Source organism: Labrus bergylta, chromosome 2 (genome assembly GCF_963930695.1).
Source record: "Labrus bergylta chromosome 2, fLabBer1.1, whole genome shotgun sequence".
Taxonomy (NCBI): domain Eukaryota; kingdom Metazoa; phylum Chordata; class Actinopteri; order Labriformes; family Labridae; genus Labrus; species Labrus bergylta.
The window spans coordinates 35,401,050-35,417,362 of NC_089196.1; the positions used below are offsets into that span (position 1 = coordinate 35,401,050).

At 36.7% G+C, this 16,313-nt stretch overlaps 3 protein-coding genes across 5 annotated transcripts in view; 1 reads left to right on the forward strand and 2 right to left on the reverse strand.

The window, feature by feature from the left end:
- The window catches only part of LOC136181106 (NLR family CARD domain-containing protein 3-like), a 494,962-nt gene that overhangs the window by 399,916 nt on the left and 78,733 nt on the right, over positions 1-16,313 (forward strand). The window lies entirely within an intron of this gene.
- Positions 1-16,313, reverse strand: part of LOC136181091 (NLR family CARD domain-containing protein 3-like) — a 156,058-nt gene that overhangs the window by 100,448 nt on the left and 39,297 nt on the right. The window lies entirely within an intron of this gene.
- LOC136181148 (NLR family CARD domain-containing protein 3-like) overlaps positions 13,444-16,313 on the reverse strand; it is an 8,982-nt gene continuing 6,112 nt past the window's right edge. The window contains exon 6 of one of the 2 annotated variants that reach the window (XM_065961639.1): positions 13,444-16,086. The gene's annotated coding sequence lies outside the window, so the exon portion shown is untranslated. The other variant, XM_065961637.1, reaches the window with a different exon arrangement.

Genomic DNA, 16,313 nt, shown 5'->3' on the forward strand with positions numbered 1-16,313 from the left:
TACCTGCTCGTTACCTGTTCGTTACCTGCTCGTTACCTGCTCGTTACCTGCTCGTTACCTGTTCGTTACCTGCTCGTTACCTGCTCGTTACCTGTTCGTTACCTGCTCGTTGCCTGCTCGTTACCTGCTCGTTGTGGGGGAGGAGGGCAGGTGATTTATTAGAAGTAAGTGACACTGACCATACTGGTTAACATGAAGTCTATAAACATCCATAATGTAAAAAACAACAACAACAAAGGCTTCGGAGCCCAGGGACGAAAAAGAAGAAGAGGAGAAAAAATGTGAAAAAGACACAGAGGTAACGTGCTGCACGGATCAATTATTTATCTGTTGTAGTTAAGATAGCTCGTTATTTCAATTCAATTCAATTCAATTCAAAAAACTTTATTTGTCCCCGGGGGGACACAGAGCAGTAAATTAACAACAGTGCAAGTAGACAAAACATTTTAACCTAAATATAAAGTGTCAATTTAAATACAACTTAAAGCTTAAACTTAACTTAAAAATACAAAATATAAAATATAAAGGAGTAGATATGAGTGGACAGTGATCGGACTAACAGATGTAACCATAACTATGTGCAGTAAACGAGAAATAAATAAATATATACAGAGCTATGTGCAAGTAGGCAAATACTAAATGATAAGTTATTAAGGTGCATGGTGAATAATGGAACAACAGAACTAATATATACAATATAACTGTAAGGTAAAAATGAGATAAATAAAGTGACCGTAGTGCAATGATGGATAAGAAACAACAGGAATAAATTAACCAGAACTGTATGAATACTGATATAAAATGGATAGAATAAAGTGATGTAGTGCATGAGACCAGATAAAGCAGAGGCAGTTAAGGTGCATGTCAATATAAAGGAAGTAAAAAAGCAAAGTTCACAGCTGAGAGTCTGCATTGAGTGAGAGGTGTTGGTTGGTGGATCATCATTGATGGATGATAGTAACGTCAATGATTCCTAGCTCGAGTTAACATCCGTTATTTCCACTGTACTTTTATAAGGTACAGATTATTCATGTTAAGAAAATAACCAGTTTAAGAAAATACACTTCTTCTTTTGTATAGTAGGCTACGTTGTTTGGGACACAAAACCTACTTTTATATTTATTTACATTTCTGTACTTAGTTAGCTTTCACCATAGTAGATTAACATGTTTATTTTCCTCCTCCTGTTGTCATTAATAGTTTTAAGCTCTTGCCTTTAGAGTATTGATGTCTAAGAGCATGAATGCATTTTGTGAAAGAAGTCCTCACTGAATAGATATGTGTGCATGCTGTAGGTCTGGTTGCAAGGAAAACTATTGAGTTGAGTTTTCTGTACTGCTCAGAAGAGAAAATAATATTTAAATAAAACACTTTATTATAAAATGCAGATTGTTTCACAAATATTCTCTCTTCTCTCTCCAGATGCAATCAGAAACATTTAAATCCATCCCCTGCCGTCCCTGGGCTGCCTGTGACCACTTCTGCTCCCTAAACTGTTTGATATTGTTTGTTCTGTAACACTAGTTATTTGTATTTATTTTATTTTTTATTTACTTATAAGAAATATTAGTGTTATTACCATTTTATTAATGTTTGTCTATAAGTATTTTTTATTTTTTAAATAAAGAAATTCTGTGCCCCCTACCTAACCTAACCCTACCCTATTCGCTTCTTTTCACCATTGATATCGACAGCTTGTACACGAATATTGATATTTGAGAAAGCATACAAGCCGTAAAAAACATCTTTAAAAAACATCTGGGTAAAAAGAGACCAGAAAAGGAATTGATACGATTGCTGGAAATCAATTTGACTCGAAATGACTTCTCACACTAAGGAGGATTTTGATAACTTTTTAACCACTCTGAACAATCACAATGCGTCCATTTCATTGAAGTCTACCACAAGCTACACCTCGGTAGACTTTCTTGACACTACCACATACGAAGGTAAAATTTCCAGAAAACAAACAAATTGGACATTAAAGTATGTTTCAAGGAGACAGATAGTCATGCTCTACTCCACAAAACTAGCCACCATCCTAAACACACCTATGCTGGGCTGGTAAAGTCTCAACTGCTGAGATTTCACAGAATATGTGGCGACAAAGAGGACTTTAAACAGGCCACTAAAACGCTGTTCTCAGCACTGGCCACCAGAGGGTATTCCTGCTGCTTTCTTAGAAGGTCCTTCAAGACATTTCAGGAAACAAAACCCCAATTGCTTTCCTCTATTTTGCTCTTTGTTACTACTTTCTCTCCAGCAACGATTAAATTGGTCAGAGTTATTAAAAATAATTTTCAAAACATCATCGCAGAAACCAAGATTTTACGAGACCACAGAATCATTGCAGTGTTCAGAAAAAACAGGAACCGCAGATACAATAAAAATGTTTTTAAAATGAAATATATGGGAAGCCCACACACCAAAAACTGTGTATACCTGATCAGTTGTAAACGATGCGGATTACAATACTTAGACTTAGACTTAGACTTAGACTTTCTTTATTGTCATTCAAACTTGTACTTTACAGTGCAGATAAGAACTAAATTTCGTTGCATTTGGCTCGTTGTAGTGCAGGATAAAAACAGCAGCTTGTATTTACATATAAAAAATAAAAATAAGGTGCAGATATAAATAGATATAAAAAGAAAAACTATGAGTAAAAATACTATACAGATAAATATATTGCACGTTATATTGTATTTTACAGTCCAGTGAGGTAGTCCTGTGTGGGGGTTTGAGGGGGAATGGAGGGATTATTTTTTCCTGTTCAAAAGTCTTGTGGCCTGTGGGAAGAAGCTGTTACAGAACCTGGAAGTTCTGCTTCGGAGGCTGCGGAACCTCTTTCCAGAGTCCAGCAGCGAAAACAGTCCTTGGTGGGGGTGGGAGGTGTCTCTGCTGATTTTCTGAGCCCTGGTCAGACAGCGGATCTTTGCGATCTCCTGGATGGGAGGAAGTGGAGTCTTAATGATCTTTTCCGCCGTCCTCACCACTCTCTGCAGGGACTTCCAGTCGGAGGCACTGCAGGCTCCGGACCAGACAGAGATGCAGTTTGTTATGATGCTCACTATAGTGCCTCTGTAGAAGGTGGTGAGAATAGGAGGTGGGAGGTGTGCTCTCTTCATCCGACGCAGAAAGTGCATGTGCTGCTGCGCTTTTTTCACAAGCGCGCCGGTGTGAAGGGACCAGGTCAGAGTGTCTGTTATCTGCACCCCCAGGAACTTTGTGCTGCTAACTCTCTCCACTGCTGTGCCGTTGATGAGGAGTGGTGTGTGGCTGGGCTGGCGCCTCCTCACACATCTACATACACACTCATCTGCACACACACACATTTACACCTCATCCACAAGCCTTGCTTGATAATGTTTGTTGCTTAGATTAGTTTATAATAGTTATTTGTTTAATTGAGTTCATTGATTTTAGATTGATGTTGCTTTGTTTAAATAAATTCTGTTATAATTTAAGAGAGCAGTTGTTTGTGGTTACTGGTGTATTTGCATTGTGTTATAAGCTGGGTGCGAAGGCTTTGTGTACTGATTTCACGCCTTCAATTTATTAAATATAGTTATTCATTATTAATAATATTAGTAATTAAATAACTAATTTGAGACTGATTTGAGTGATATTTTGGTTATATTTACCTGATTACAGGTTGGTGCCCCAAAACGAGATTAAACATAGTTTAATGATATTTTATTTATATTATTAATAATTAAGTTTAATTATTAAAGAATATAACCAAAGTTGACTTGATACAACCCCAACAATAGTCAGTAGTTCTACATCAGGAGAGCAGTGACTTGAGACTATCTCACCGTTGTTGCACCAGTTGTTGTTGGTGTATATGCAAACACCGCCGCCTCGGGATTTACCAGTGAGAGAGCTGCTCCTATCCGACCGAAATAATGTTAGCCCCTCTATGCTAACTGCCTCATCTGGAACGGATGGTTTCAGCCACGTTTCTGTGAGAAATATGGCGCAGCAGTCTCTCATCTCCCGTTTTGCAGTTAAATCCAGCTTCAGGTAGTCCAGTTTGTTCTCCAGGGAGCGGACATTAGAAAGCAGGATGGAAGGAAGCGGCGTTCTGTGCGGGTTAGCTTTTAGCTTGGTTGTTAGCCCCGCTCGGCATCCCCGTTTTTGCTTCCGGTCACACCGCTTCCGTCTCCTCCGCTGGCGGACACCGCTGGTACGAGGCTCCGCTGCTTCACAGGCCGCTGGATGTAGCCGGCGTAGTATTCCGAGGCTACGTAGAAGGTCCAGGCGGAACAGGCGCATGCTCAGTGTAGTAGCCGGGTTGGACAGCACCTTAACAAACTCATGGTTAAGAGTTTGAAAGTAAGATTAGATGAAGAATCTGCTGATTTAACACAGGAAAAGTTACGGTTGACACCTGGAAATCGGAGGCGAGGGATATCCCTGGATGACATGGGGAAACTCAACAGATCTGTGATAGCTATCGCGGGTAGGCACAGCTATGCTGTGAACAGACCAGAATGGGGTGACTCAGAAGAGATTAAAAGTGAGGACAGTATGGAGATCAGTCAGGGAAGTGAGAGAACAAGAGACAAAAGAGGCAATTCTTTTGAGCTCGTTGGTATGAAGAAACAAAGGAAACTACGATCTGGAGGAGGAAGTGGGGAAATCAGGGTTGAAGAGAAGGAATTTCTCAGAAAGTTATGTTGGGATATATGACCTACAATGTAAGGGAATATATACCCAGACCAATGAGATGCTTTAACTGTCAAAGATTTGGACACACTGCTCAGACATGTAAGGGAAGGAGAAGGTGAGCAAGGTGTGGGGAGGATCATGAATATGAGCAGTGTAAAACAGGTGTTGTCACTGTGGAGGAAATCACAGTGTGGCATATGTGAGGTGATGAAAACGGAGGTGCAGGTTCAACAAGTCAGAGTGCACAATACAATCACATATGCAGAAGCTGTGAAGGTGGTGAAACAGGGGAGAGGGAGAGAGATGGAAGATACAAATGAAGGCCAGAAGAACAAACAGCCAGAACAAACAGAAGAAGGGAAAGTGTGCGTGGATCTGAAGAAACTGGTTACATTCATAGCAGGGGTCATAAACGCAACAATGGAAACAAAATCAAACACTGAAAGAAAACAAATATTAGTAAAAGTGGCAGCAAATCATCTAAACATGAACAAACTGACATGGGAGGAAGTGAGAAATGATCTCAATGCCCAGGCTCGTCAAGAAACATCATGTATAGGATAGCAAAAGACCCACCATGGTTCTTTTATTACAATGAAACGCAATGAGCTTTTCAAAGAATTTTAACCATTTATAGGTCCATTACCAAGATTACCAGATGTTATCTGTGTGCAACAAACATGGTTGAAAAGTCACTTAGATTTCAGAATTAACAATTACTCTGCTGTTAGGTGTGATGGGGGAGGGGGAGGAGAATGTGTTACATTTATTAAAGGAAATCTTTCATTCAGAGCGGTTAGTAAAGGGAGAGAGGGAGGATTCATACTCATAGAAATGTGGACGGATGTAGGACAGACAACTATTATCAATTATTATAATAAAACTAGATCTCATCAAATGAAAGCAAATACAGGGACAGACTAAAAACCATGTGGTCTGGAGTGGAGATTTGAACTCACACAGCACATTGTGGGGAGGGAAAAGACGGATACTAAATAATAGAGCAACTTTAGGAAGACAGTCACTTGGTATGTATAAATGATGGTAGAGGAACACAAATAAATATTCATACAGGAAACAGTTCAGCACTAGATCTGATGCTGGTTTCAAGAGAATTGGCAGGAATATGTGAGTGGAAAATATGGGAAGAAACAACAGTTGGAAGTGACCCGTTTTCCAATATTTTAGAATATATATGTGGATAGAGAGGTAAAGGAGGAGGAACGAGAGGAACCGTGAGTATTCAGTAAAGATAAATGAGATCACTTTCAGGATGTGAAAGGGGAAGTGGGGAAATAGACATCACTCGAGACATAGAAGAGATAATTGAGTAGTTTTTTTGTGTACTTTTACTTTTAAAGTAGTTTTTAAAATCTGTACTTTTACTTTTACTTAAGTAGAATTTTTTAAGTATTTCACATTTTAAATCCCATCCGTTACTGAGTAATGGCTGAGGCTCCTCCACTGTCAGGACCGGAAATACACGCAAACAATTTCAAAATAAAACCAGGCAGCACTTCAGGTTTAACGTTTCATTCATTTAAAACTAATTTACGGGAATTCACACAAAATACTTCAATATAAAACTGAGGAGTTACATCCATTTGAAACGTTTTAGTCATTTATTTATATGAACATAAATACATTTAACGAATATAAATAAATGTAACTCATTACTCAACATCCTCTTTTTTACAATCTCTAATTTATTCGGTTAAGACGAGAGATGAACAGCAGAGTGAATTAGTGCAGAGAAAAATGCTCATCGAGTCTGCAGTTAAGGCTCTCTTCTTGGAAAAACATCTCATACAAAATTCCTTCTTTAAATATTAAAGTGAAGCATAGAAGTGCAAGAAGCCTTATTTAATATTTTTTAGGACAAAATAAAATAAGCTGATATGTCTAACTAAACTGAAGGATGACATTAATGACATTAAAGCCAATAAATAAATAATTAAAGCAATGTGGGAATGCATGAAGGCAGGCATAGTTAGTCACTATTCATGTTTACAATAAGTCATGATGTTATGACATTAATATATATAATAGGCCTATTTATCATGTTTCATTCTGTTGACATATTTCACAACAGGAAGTTCTCCTGCACTCCTTCATAAAGTCATCATTTCACTCTTAGACTGTACAGCGGCACTATTGTCTGAATATAGTTTAACTTTTATTTGTCATCATAGTTTGAGCTTACCTCGTGCATTTTAATTTGATATGTGGGAAAAGACACTACCATTGTAATAAAACCTGCTGATAAAGGAGGTGCTATTTGTATTTTAAAACGGGCTAACTATATAAATGAAGTGGAGCGACAGTTGTCAGATCCCGTTTGCTATGAAAAGACAGACAAAGACCCAATCGCGTGAGGTTTCTCCCAAAGCTCCCTGTCTCTCACACACCCCTGAGACCGGTCTTTCCCTCTTTCCCTCTTTCCCTCTTTCCCTCTGTCAAGAGCCATAAAAGTGCAGAAAACAGCAAAATACAAAAACAAATATTGATCATTTTATTGCAGATTTTGTGTGTACATTTTGGCCATGAAGGTGTCCATAAAAAAGAATAATGCAATCAAATAAATGTTGTTGCTACTCTTTGACATATCAAAGACTCTAATCACCATTCATCTAATAACCTTGCATTTAAAGGTTACAATTCAGAGAATAATTTAATATTTGAGCAAGTCGAAAGTTGTTTAACTTTAACTAACGCAGCAGAAAAATATAAAAACATTTTAGGAGGGCACAATGTTCCAGCAGTGGTGTTGTTTTACCTTTATATGCTGTAGAAGAAGCTCATCACGAGGCAGGATACTGCTCGCCACTGTGGCGGCGATAAGCATGAAGAACTCCAAACTCTGTACACTTCCCTGACAAAGTCAGTTAAATTAGAATGATTACAAACTGATACGAGGCAGCAAAGATATATTCCAATACCGTTTAATTCCTGGATACACCACAAAGCATCATCTCTGACTTAAAATAAAACTTGTAAACTAAAAGTGGTACCAAATGTGTTTTTATTTTATCAATATTTCAGCCCTTGTTTTCTTGCTGTCAATTTTCAGATATTTGTTTGAATCTTAAACACGTTAAAAAAAAACGTTTTTTGTTTTATTCTTGTAAATTTACAACTTTAATCTCGTAAATTTACGATTTTATTAACGTTTAATCTCGAAATAAAAAAAATAATAATAATTTAATGTGGCACTCATCCTCCGTCGTACACTTCTATATCGTAAAATGGGTTTTTCATGAAATACACACCTTCTCAAAGACATTACCCTTGTGCCCTCCTCAAATGTATTTATATTCTTCTGCTGCGTTACGCTGTAATAAATGATTCTGTAGTCATGTACATTTTACTTAATATATCTGATAAAATGTATTAAATATAAATGCGTCCTTGATTTTGTGGCAATTGTTTAAGTAACTTTCATACAAAAATGTTTGAGATAGTATCTGCCTATTTTGGTTACATTAAATATAATCTTTATGTTTATGTAATTCTAAATCAAGAGTGAATCCAACTCAATAGAATTAGTCAGTTTTTTAATTGAAAAGCACTTCCTGTTATTTTGCGCCTTTTTTCTTCTTTTGAATTCAGCAGGCTCTCATCTGGTCACAAGACATAAAGAAAGTGCGGATGACTGGTGCCCCTTTCCCTCCATTTAACTCATCAATTTAATTTGGTTGACAAAGGTAAGGAGAGTTATTTTATACTGTAATGTTTATGACTTGTGGGTGTATGCTACGTTACAAAACAAAATTAGCAAGCAAAGTAATACAGAGAGACAGAGACACAGCAGCGGCGGAAAGGTAAATTATGCATGTTATGTTAGGCTATAGTGTGATGGTATTACGCAACGATATCAGAAAGATATCACGAGTAGTTACACTGAGAAAACCACAAGCTTTATTTTGAAAGTTACTGAAGAGGAAAGAGGAATCGCTCGCGCGGGGAGGGATGTAAACAACATGGTCATAGTTTTCTCATTCAGCAGGTAAAGGTACGATAACGTGTTGAAAAATGCGAGGAGAGAATTTGGCAATGCAACGACAGTGTCTTGAACCGTAATTTTTCAGCACAGCCGATCATGACAGATTTGAGTTTCGTGAACTGACGACCACGCTCCATTAAAAAACACAAAATTTATCACGACCGAGAGCTGTTAGCCCAGAGCTGCTAAATCACGCATTGACTGTGACTGTGTCTGTGATACTCGTGCAAGCTCTCACGCATTACTTTTTTTTCACGTGCTGAAAAGCATAAATTGCTCCTCTTTATTTAATCCTCTCTAATTTACAGTATTTCCTCACTCGCTGCTTGCTGACACCGAGCTGTCGCTAGCAGGCTACACTACATTTTTACAGTTTCCCTCTGTGTTCATTCTATTATTGATTATGCAAAGAAGATTTCTTACTTTTTTTTTTTTAACTATGCATTAACTACTTAATAATTAGAGCTACTTACTTATTTTTTAGATACGTTGATAAGGTAATTCAAAATGAATTTGTGAATGTTGTTAAAAACTATACTTTTGTCATACATGAAACATGCAGGATAAAGTAATCCTAGGATGTTCCACCCACGTGGAAGTTTAGTTTTAAAGTGCAAACACTTTTCATAGGCTGAACTGGGTTCTTTCTCTCTCTGCCTTTGCTAGTTGTGATAAAAAATATCTATTGATTTTATTCAATGTAAAAATTGTTTTTACAAATCCGTCTTCCTTATATTTAATGTAACCAAAATCAGCAGATGCTATCTCAAACATTTTTGTATGAAAGTTACTTAAACAATTGCCACAAAATCAAGAAAGCATTTTTATTTAATACATTTTATCAGATATATTAAGTAAAATATACATAACTAAGGAATCATTTATTACAGCGTAATGCAGCAGAAAAATATAAATACATTTGAGTAAAATGCAACATTGATGGTTAAGACTAAAGAAGCCTTATCCTAATTCTAATTTAAAATGAGATGCAACGTTTTTCATCAAACTCATTGGGTATATTATGAGCATTAGGACAAGAATTTCTACATTTCATCCAGAATTCATGTTTAGAATAGAACTAAAGAGACAAAGAGAACACTTCCAGAAGAACTCTGAAAATCTAATTATAACTTTTACTAGCCCTTCAATACAAGCTATAGTACGCATGTAATTGAGAGGGTGATGTTTTTATATTCAAATAAGAGCAAAGGCACATCTCTAATTTAAATATTTCTGTATTATCTTCTAGGTGTCTCCAGAAGAGATGGCGGTGTAAAATCTGTGGATTCATAGCGACGACAAGGGGTGATCTTCTGACCCATTACAGACTACAGCACAGGACATTTGAAATTGGAAATCCGGTACCTTGTCTTGTTCATGATTGTTCATGCTCCTTTAAAACTTTGAATGCCCTTCGCACACATCTTTCAAGATATCATCCAGAAGATGAAACTAGAGGGCCAGGAGTCATCTTCTGTTTTACATGTTTAATTTGCTCAACTCAACATCCCTCTAAAAAAGAATAATTTCTTCACCTTGGTTATCACCTGAGGAGATATGAAACTGTAGAGTGTGTTTTTGTTGGATGCACATCTTTTGTTGGCATCATCTTCTGTATGTTAAAGGCTGCTTGAAATGCTGTACCTTTAATAAAGTCTGATAAAAAGTGTTACTTTCGTCAAGCATTAAATGTCATTGTATCTTACTTAAGTAATATTTATTCTGTATTTTCTGATCGACTAATTCTAATCTCACACTAAAATGTAGGTCATAACGCGAACATGTATGTAATTGCCAAGAAATTATTATATTTACATTTTAATTAATTTTATTAAGGAAAATTAAAAAATGCACTGAATATAAAGATTAGTATTACTCAATTTTATATCATTTATATATCAAATTTAATTATTTATATCAGTACCTTTTACTAATTTAGACATTTCTCTTATTGATATCTACTTAATCTTTTTGTTTAAATTTGGTTAATTTATTTTTGTGCTTTATTTGAATCTACTCAATTTAAACAAGTAATTCAAAAGGATTTGAGTAACATTAACTTAACTTTTAACATAGTTAGATTAAATTAATAATATTGCATGCAATCTGTTGCCTCAATTTTATAGAGTAGTTATGGTGTATCTTTTTTTTTTACAGTGCAGTTAAAGTTAAACAACTTTCGACTTGCTCAAAACATTCAATTATTTTCTGAATTGTAACCCTTTAAATGCAAAGTTATTAGTTGAATGATGATTAGAGTCTTGGATATGTGACAAACTAGCAACAAAGTTGATTTGATTGCATTAGTCTTTTCTATTTAACCTCTGGACACCTTGGTTGCCAAAATGTTCTCACAAAATCTGCAATAAAATGATCAATATTTGCTTTTGTATTTTGCTGTTTTCTACACTTTCTATGAGCTTCTTGTTGTGCAGATCTTGTTTTTACTAAGCAGTCTTTGTTTTTCTTTTGTTTTTTTGTTTCTCAACAATAGTCAAAGAGCCAATTTCTTCTGTCGTTGTCAGATGCTTCAAAGGAGGCTTTGCCCGAGAACAGGTACTTAACTTTATTTGGATGCATTTCTTTGTTTCTTCTATTTTGTAAAATATTTGTATTAATATTTTGTGTTCACTCTATATTATAAAACGCCCATTGTTTCACAAATGCTCATCTTCTCTCTCCAGATGCAATCATAAAACAATTAACCGGTTTCCAACGGTGGCGCTGCTCTGTAGCGACCCGGGCTGCCTCATGCTAAGAACCCAAAGTATTTATATACTTAATAATGTTATCGTTTTATGTTCGATGTGAAGGATGATGTTGATGTTTTTTTTTATTGCTGCAGCACGGGTGAAGAGCTGAAGACAAATTTCTCACTTTGTGAGACAATAAAGTTAATCCTGTCCCCTGCTATCCCTCGGCCATCTGTGACCACTTCTACTCCCTGCACTGTTTGATATTGTTTGTTCTGTTAAACTAGTTATTTGTATTTATTTATATGAAATATTAGAGTTATTACCATTTTATTCATGTTTGTTTAGAAGTATAAAAATATAAAAAAGTAAATCAATTCTGTTGAATATAAAGATGTATGAATGTTTTCATTAAGTCTATGAATATTGTCTTTGATGGTTAAACTCTGCAATATAAGGGGCAACCGCTGAAATCTGCATAAATACAAATTTCTTGCAATAAATTCTGACTACAGCGATGTGATTGTTGGAAATCTTTTCATTGGGATAACAATGCAACTGAATTTACTTACACAGTCCTATAGCCTACCCTGACCTATGTTTTAATTCTGTTCTTTTAAAGGAGGATTATTATGATTCCAAAGAGGTGGAGAATCTCAAGTCCCTGGAAGAAATATGACTGCAGACTTTCACTTTAAACTTGAAAAATAAGGAACTGAAGACTGGTAAGAGACCACGTAGGTGCTCAGAGTGCAGTAAAAGATTTAACGTAAAAGGAATCTTGACCAGACACATGATGATTCACACTGGAGAAAAACCCTTCAGCTGCTCTCAATGTGAGAAAGTATTTACCCATAAGGTCAGTCTGACATGTCACATGGCAATTCACAGAGAGAAATCCTTTAGATGCTCTGAGTGTGGTAAAACAATTTAGACAAAAGTGGGGTCTGAAGTCACACATGTTAGATCACAAAGGAGAGAAAGCCTTCAGCTGCTCTGTTTGCAGTAAAGGTTTTTCCCAAAGAGGAAATCTGACCAGACACATGTTAGTCCACACTGGAGAGAAATGTTAATCCTGTGCAATGGTAAAACTGATCCAGAGGAATCCAAGTTAACAACATCACTAATTTGTATTCATAAGTATGTATTGACTAACAGATGTATAAGTGCAGTTATAAAGGGATATAAGACAATTCTGTTGACAGAAATCTGTCTCTACTTTTTTGACATTGATGTTTTGTTGCTGACATATGAACCTGTAAGTTGGGAGCAGCTATGACGTTTGAATTGAAAGGGTTTATATGAAACAGTTACAGTGTAAGGATCCTTCTTCTCTCCTGATATCTTCTCTTCTTTCTGTCACTCTGTTTCCTTGGAGGCCTCTGTGTTGGGTAGCACAAGTTCTTCAGACAGCTCATGTGTAACCTTGTAATAAATAAACTGATGTAGAGTGAGAAAGACTTTCATCTACTTGTGTTATTTTGTGTCGAGTGTCTAAAGTGTCTTTGGTAAAGAAAAGGAGTTCAGCAGATCCTGATGCAGAGCGACCACAGTCAGGTCAGGTCGATGTCGATTTCACTGAAAACCTGTAAGCCTTAATAAGAATCCTGCAGTCAGAATACAAAATAAAGAAAATCACAAACTGAATGATAACACCTGTAGATGTCATCTGGCATTCTGGATTTACTCAACATCTTGTTAGAAGAAACGATAGAGATGCATTATAGCCTTCAGTGTGTGTAACTAAATGGTATATGTAAAAGAACACTTCAATGGTGTGTTTATTTGTTCTGTTATCATTTCTCTCTTTGGCTTCCTTTTTGCTGCTTCACTGCTTTTTATACATTTTCAGCTAAGAGGAAAATGATTCTTCGATTGGTCTTGGCGCTATCCAATTCCCACGGTAACCTGACTCGTCATCAATCTTAAAACTTTTCTTATTTCAATACAAGTAACTGCTTTCATTTATCAATATTTCACCTCCAAGCAGACCCTTATTCTAAAAGACTGAACACATTGGTTTGGGTTAGGCCACGATAGTAAAAGAGTTCAAAGAGGAGACTTTAATGCAGCGAGGTTACAACTGTTTATTGTGTGTGGTTCTGAAAAGCAAGGAAAATATCTATGAACAAAATTCTTCCCATATACATTCCTATTATAATTGTAAAGTAATCTGGGGAAGCAGTTTTCCACTTATACAATGTTAACCATGCATCTTTTAGCATCCTTACCTTCCTTTTTCTCATTTTGACACCAAACAACACAAATCAGAATTTAAGTTAATATCACCATTAAATGAATCTGAATTTTAGTATCTATTCAGTTCTTTATCTTTTGTTTACAATTTAAACAAACCAGTTAAATGTGTTCAATATTAATTATTATTTACCCTTCTAATTTAATTGTTTCCTGTGAACACTACACTATAAAACCAGAATGCAGAGTGCATCACTATGAAATAAACAGCCTACATTAAATACATGTCACCATTCAAACATTCTGAACAGATAATTACCAAAGAACACAGCACACTTACCAAAGGTATCTCTGCTGTCTTCCTTTCATTCATCCTGAAAGTGTCTCAGCCTCTCACCTCACTCCTGCTCTCACACACACCGCTGACACTCCTGTCTGTCAGTTAGAGCCACTCAGCAGGTTTACACACCTGGCTCACAAAGGTTACCTGATTTCCTGACCTGCTCAGTGCTGCTCTCCAGTGTTCAATACAAACTTTAAATAAAGGCTGACAACAGAGATAACCTGATAAGTAATAATAAAGCTGATTAACCTTTAAACACAAAGTAAATAAAAGCATATTAATATTTAAATTTTCTGTTTGTCCTTAGATTTTAACAAAACAAAGACTGATTTAAAAAAATCCCCCAGACACCAAACATTTGTTATATGGAAAATAACTTTTTTTTGAGTGTTTCTTTCATTAAGTTTATTATCATCATGTAATCAAACTGGCATTTAAAGAGTCAAAAATCCTGATAATTATTCAATATTTGATTGTTTTGATCAGGACTGAAGTTGATCAAAAGATTTAACCCAAAAAAGCAGAAAAAAAATGAATCTGTAATATTTTTATAGCAGTTTTTGGAAGTGAACATTTTTGTCCTTAATGACTCAAGAGGGTAGTACATTTTAAATCTGATGCTACACAAAAACTAACAATGCATTAAAGTAAATATTTTGTATAATCTTTGACATATCCAAGACTGATTTTTTTTTAAAATCCCCCAGCCACCAAATATTTGTTACATGGAAAATAATTTTTTTTTCATAAATAATAACAGTGATCAAGTAATGAAATTGGCATCTAAAGGGTTAAAATCCTCAAAATGATTGAATGTTTGGTAGTTTTGAGCAGGGCTGAAGTTGTTTAAGAGATTTATGTAGAAAAAAGCAAAAAAAAAAGTAATCTGTTCTATTTTTATAGCAGATTTTTGGAAGTGGACATTTTTGTCCTCAATGACTGAAGAGGGTAGTAAATTAAACTGATGCCTGAGGGTTTAAAGTGTGTCTTATACAGCAGATTTGATGCTAATAACAGCTTATTTCAAGGACCTTCATATAAAGTGTTACCCAAGAAGAACTTAGACTGAGGTTCTGTCTGTGTTTAAACAGATGTCATGAAACACTTTAACCAGAGCTGTCTCAGTGCTGCGGTTTGGTCCAAAACCTGACTGGAAGACATCCAAACAGTTGTTCAATATCAAGAAGTTATTTAACTTCTGAAACACAGCTTTGTCTATCATTTGACCTAACAGAGGAAGATTTGATATAGGCCTGTAATTATTCATTATTGTCTAGATTGTTCTTTTCTAGTAGTGGCTTGATGACTGCTGTTTTCAGGGCCTGTGGGAAGACACCTGAGAGACAAGTTTACCATTTGTAACAGATCTGGAGCCATGACTCCTCCTCCTGCTGCCAATATCAAGACAGCAGGAGGAGGACTTTAATTGTTTAATTGTCACTTGTTTTTTATTGGTGAGATCAGAACAATACAGACATTAAAGAAGGGGGTCCATTGTTTTTCTGTAATGTAGAACATTTAACCCCCATTACCACCCCCACCCCCCATTATCACACCCCCCAACCATGAAACAGACCAGCTGGACAGAGTGAACAGAGTCAGCTGATCTTCAGTCAGCAGTGTTTCTCAGACCGACAGACGACACAGAGACACTGAAGAACCAAGAGACCAGGACACAAACCCAGGATAGAGAGGTTCAGTGAATGTGGTGTTGAAGGTGTGGAGGTGGATCAGTGTGTCAGAGGAGACTCTGTAGAAGGACAGAGAGCCAGCAGGACAGTCCACATACACTGCTACTCTGTGAGAGACAGAGGAGGAGGAGGAAGAGGAGGAGGAGGAGATCTCTGTTTCTCCGTTATTGTGCCTGACAGAGTAACCTTCATCAGAGCAGATCAGACTCCAGGACTGATCATTATCTCCAAACCAACATTCACCTCCTCCTCTCCTTCTGATTCCTCTGTAACTCACTGATACATCAACCTTTCCTCTCCACTTGACCTCCCAGTAACAGCGACCAGTCAGACCAGTCCTACACAGCAGCTGAAGCCAGTAATCAAATCTGTCTGGATGATCAGGATATGACTGAAGCTCCTCCCCCCATGTCACCTTCCTGTTGTTGTCAGACAGTTTGAGGTCTCTGTTCACTGTGTTTGTGTCCAGTTCCAGCTCACAGGCGTCTGATGGAGAGAACGAGACACAACACAGCTGCAGGTTATCATCTGTTCATTCATCAACAACTTTACTGACACTTACTGATAGGGGTGTAAAGGTACACGTACTCGGACCGGACCGTTTCGGTACAGGACTGATCCGAGTACGTGCGGAACCAAAGTGATTTAATCTGTGTTCCCACACGGACCGCAAAGCAGAAGCACACCTCAGGGTGGAGGAAGGCTGCGGCTGC